At 34.1% G+C, this 4610-nt stretch overlaps 1 non-coding gene across 1 annotated transcript; it reads right to left on the reverse strand.

The window, feature by feature from the left end:
* Positions 1–61: 61 nt before the first annotated feature.
* On the reverse strand, positions 62–168 carry LOC113931629. Its single transcript, XR_003522792.2, has one exon. It is a non-coding gene; the product is annotated as a U6 spliceosomal RNA (small nuclear RNA).
* Between the last annotated feature and the right edge of the window lie 4442 nt (positions 169–4610).

Here is a 4610-nt window from a genome sequence, read left to right on the forward strand (position 1 = left end):
GGTGTGTTAAGTTCTTATACATCCTTGTTGATTGCCTAGAAGTTTTATCAGTTGTTTATAGAGGGGTGTTGAAGTTTCCAACTGTAATTGCATGTCATCCTTGCGCAGGGGCCATGCTAATCTTCCCCGTATCACTCCAATTTTAGTATATGTTCTGCCGAAGTGATCACTATTCAACTGTAATTGTATTAATTTTTGCTTCACATATTTTGCAGCTTTGCTGGTTTATGCATACAAATTTAGGATTGCTATGTCTTCTTGGTAGACTGACTCCTTAATCGTTCTCTAAAATTCCTCTCAGTCCAAGGTAATTTTTTTTTTGTCTGTTAATAATATAGCCACTCCTGCTTTCTTCTAATTGATGTTTGTATAGTATAGATATTTTTATTCTTTTAATTTCAACCTACCTATATTGTATTTGAAATGAGTTTCATGGTTGCATTATATGTTTGAATCTACTCTATCAATCTTTGCCTTTCAATTGGTGTAATTAGACCACTTACATTTAATGTAAATAATGATATGTTAAGGCTTAAGTTTTCCATTTAAATTTCTGTTTTCTGTGGCTTGTTTGTTTCTGTTTCCTTTAGCTATCTTCCTGTGGCTTACTTGAACATATTTTAGAATCTCATTTTGATTTATTTGTAGTATTTTTTAAAAAATCTTTAGTAGCTTTTCCAAAAAATTATAAAAATAATACATGTTCATTATAAAAAAATTCAAATAATACCTAAAGTAAGAAGTAAAGATAACGCCATTCTTCTGAAGAGGTACAAAATAAAATAAGGTCTCATTTTTCAAACTACAAGATTGTCAAGATTATAAGAATGATGAAGCAATGACGGTTGTGGAAAACCAATTAACAGTGGCTACTTAGAGAGCAGGTAAAGGGGAAACATAAACTTAAAAAAAATTATTAAAAGGAATGATAATATCCATCACTGCTAAGCATGTAAGCCAGGTTTTTCAACCTCAGCACTATTGACATAATTCTTTGTTCTGAGGGACTGTACTGTATGTTGTAAGATGTTTCACAGCATCTCTGGTCTGTAACACTAGATACCAGTAGCATCTCTAACCCTGTCCCCCTCTGGCCCTATAGTATTTTTTTTAGTATATCTCTTTCTACAGAATTTTAACGGTTGCCCTAAGTGTTACATACTTACACATACATGAGTTATCACATTCTGCTAATGGCTATGTTTTACCAGTTTGAATGAAGTGTATATATCTTATCTCCTCATAAATTCCTTTCCTCTCTCCCACTTGTAATCATCTTAAATATTTCCTCTACACACACAGAAAACCATATCACATAATGTTATCATTTTTATTTTTGCTTCAAAAGTAAAAATTTAAAAAACTCAAGAGAATGAAAGTATTTTATTTACCTATATTTTTACTATTTCCCTTATTTTTTTTTTCCTTGCTGATGTTTTCAAATTCCTTTTTTTTTTTATCATTCCTTTTTTTTTTTTTTTTTTCAAGAATTTCCATTAACTATTCTCTTAGAGTAAGTCTGCTGGTGATAAATTCTCTTAGCTTTTCTTTATTTGAGAATATCTTCATTTCCCCTTCATTCCTAAGGAGTATTTTAACTGGTTTTAGAATTCTAGGTTGACAGTTCTTTTCTTGTAGCACTTGAAAAATTTTGTATCATTTTCTTATGGCCTACACAATTTCTGACAAGAAATCCACTGCCAAAAAAAAAAAAAATCCACTGCCATTTGTTTTCCCTATAGATAAGGTATTATTTCTCTTTCATTGATTTCAAGATTTTTCTTTATTTTTAGTTTCTAGAATTTTGATTATCATGTGTTGTGGTATGGATTTCTTTGAGTTTATTTTGTGTGGAATTCATTATGCTTTTTTGAATCTGTAGGTTTATGCCTTTTGCCAAATTTGGGGAAATTTTAGCCATGATATTTTCAAATACTTTTTCCTTTCCTTTTCTTTTTTTTAAGATTTTATTTACTTATTTGACAGAGAGAGACAGCGAGAAAGGGAACACAAGCAGGGGGAAGGGAGAGGGAGAAGCTGGGATCATGACTCAAGCTAAAGGCAGATGCTTAATGACCTAGCCACCCAGGCGCCCTTCAAATACTTTTTCAATCCTACATTTTTCCTCTTCTCATGACTCCAAAGATGTAAATGTTAGATCTTTTGTTATAGTTCTACAGTTCCCTGAGGCTCTATGTATTTTTCCTAGGTTTTTTTTTTTCCTTTCCTTTGTTTAGACTGGGTAATTCCTATTGTTCTTTCTGTTCATCAATTCTCTTTTCTGTCGCCTCCATTCTGATGTTCAGCTTATCAAATGAGATTTTTTATTTTTTTTAATTTGGTTATTGTATTTTTCAGTTCCAATGTTTCCATTTGATTCTTCTTTTTATCTTCTATTTCTTTATTGACACTTTCTAATTTTTTGCTTAACCTTTCTATTTTTTTCATTTGTTTTAATCATGTTCATAATTGCTTCTTGAAGGATTTTTGAAATGGCTACTTTAAAATCCTTGTCAGATAATTCTAGTTCACTTCTTGGTACCTCATCGTTGGCATCTGTTGATCATCTTTTCTTATTTAAGTTGAGATTTCCCTGGCTGTTGGTATGATTAGTGATTTTAGATTGTAGCCTAAACATTTTTAGTATTATGTTATGACACACTAGATCTTACTTAATTCTTGTTTTAGTAGACTTTCTCTGACATCATGCTTTCAGGGGAATATGGACATAACCTCTTTCCTGCCAGATTGTAAGCAGAAGCCCAGATGTCTCCCTCAGCCTCTGTTGACACCCTGGGGTTGGAAGTGGCATTTTGTTGCCACCAGGTGGTGGTGAAAGTCGTGACTCTCTACTAGGCCTCCTTTGACACCATTCCAGCAGGGAGAGGGCAAGGTTCCTTATTACCACCAGGTGGGAGTGGAAGTCTTGGTTCCCCATGTGATTTCCACTGACACTATGGGAGCTATCTCATTACTGTCTGGCTGGGATGAAAGTCTAACCACTTGGTCTTCCATTATACCACCCTGGCAGGGGAGGTAAGTCACTTCATTAAAGCCTGGAGAGGGTGGATGTCTACTCTCTCCCCTTGGCCTTTTCTGGTGTGTAGAGTGGTAGGGTCATAATTTTTTCCAGGGTGTTTGGATGGAATAGAGTGGTTGTTGTCCAAAAGTTTTCTGTCTTTCTAGGTTTCCCCTTTTCTGGTCCTACAGTTAGAAAGAGCAAACTTTCTTAGGGACTTTTTTTTTTGTCTGTGTCTACTGCCTTTTCTGTGTTACCAGCATCTTTAGCCCCCGGTATGAGATATATAAAGCAAAAAGAATGCCCAGGAAGCTCATTACTGTGTCATTCCTTGGGTCCCCAGGTTCCCAAGTATTCCCCATTTCAAAGTCATATTTTTTTTTTTTATATATGGTGTCCAGGCTATACTTTGTGGGAGAAATAAGGGGAAGTGTGTCTGCTCTTTTTTGATCAGGACTAGAAATGTCTATTTAACAATATTAAATATGTAACATTTTCATTGTTTTTCAGTTTAAGAACTTTCTAATTTTCATATGATTTTTTTTTTCTTTTACCAATGAGTTCTTAATTTCCAAATACATGGAATATACTTTTTTGGTTGTGTTACTAAACCTATTTGCTTATGGGTGAGGAAGTTGTTTAAAGGAATGTGCTTCAGTTTTTCTCCTATAAAGTGGAGGTAATAATAGTTCTACTCTCATAGGTTGGGAAGATTAAATGAATATGTCCATGAACTTTTATAAGAAATCGTAAGTGTGTTCCCCTCACCACTTTTTTCCTGATCCTTCTTCCATATAATTTCCTGGATTAAGATGCTGGGTTTTAGAAAAAAATAAAATAAAAGCCATATTGAAATATAATTCCTATACCATGCGAATCACCTACTTAAAGTGTACAATTCAATAGCTTTTAGCATATTCACAGAGTTGTGCCAACGTCACACAATTGATTTTAGAACACTTTCATCATCCGCCCGCAAAACCCATTAGCAGTATTCCCCTTCCCTCCCTGGTATCTACTAATCTACTTTATGTCTCTATGTGTTTGCCTATCCTGGATATTTCACATACACAGAATCATACAATATGTAGTCTTTTGTGATGGGCTTCTTTTGCTTAGCATTATACTTTCAGCGTTCATCCATGCTGTACTGTGTATTAGTACTTCTCTCAAATCACCAAATGATATTCCATGGTATGGTTATACCACATTTTATTTATCCATTCATCAGTCTATGGACATTTGGGTTGCTTCCACTTTTGAGCTATTGTGAATAATGGTGCTGTGAATATTCATGTACAAGTTTTTGTGTGGACATATGTTTTCATTTATCTTGGGTAAATTTCTAGGGGTGGAATTGCTGGGTCTTGTGGTAACTCTATGTTTAAATTTTTGAGGAACTGCCAAACTTTTCCATGGCAGCTGCATCATTTTACATTCCCATCAATAATATATGAGGGTTCCAATTTCTTCTCATCCTCACCAACACTTGTATTTTGTCTTTTTCATTAGAACCATCCTAGTGGGTATGAAATGTGATCTCATTTTGGTTTTGAGTTTTATTTCCCTGATGGTTAATCATGTTGAGCAT

The sequence above is a fragment of the Zalophus californianus genome, chromosome X (genome assembly GCF_009762305.2).
Source record: "Zalophus californianus isolate mZalCal1 chromosome X, mZalCal1.pri.v2, whole genome shotgun sequence".
In the NCBI taxonomy this organism is placed as follows: Eukaryota; Metazoa; Chordata; class Mammalia; order Carnivora; family Otariidae; genus Zalophus; species Zalophus californianus.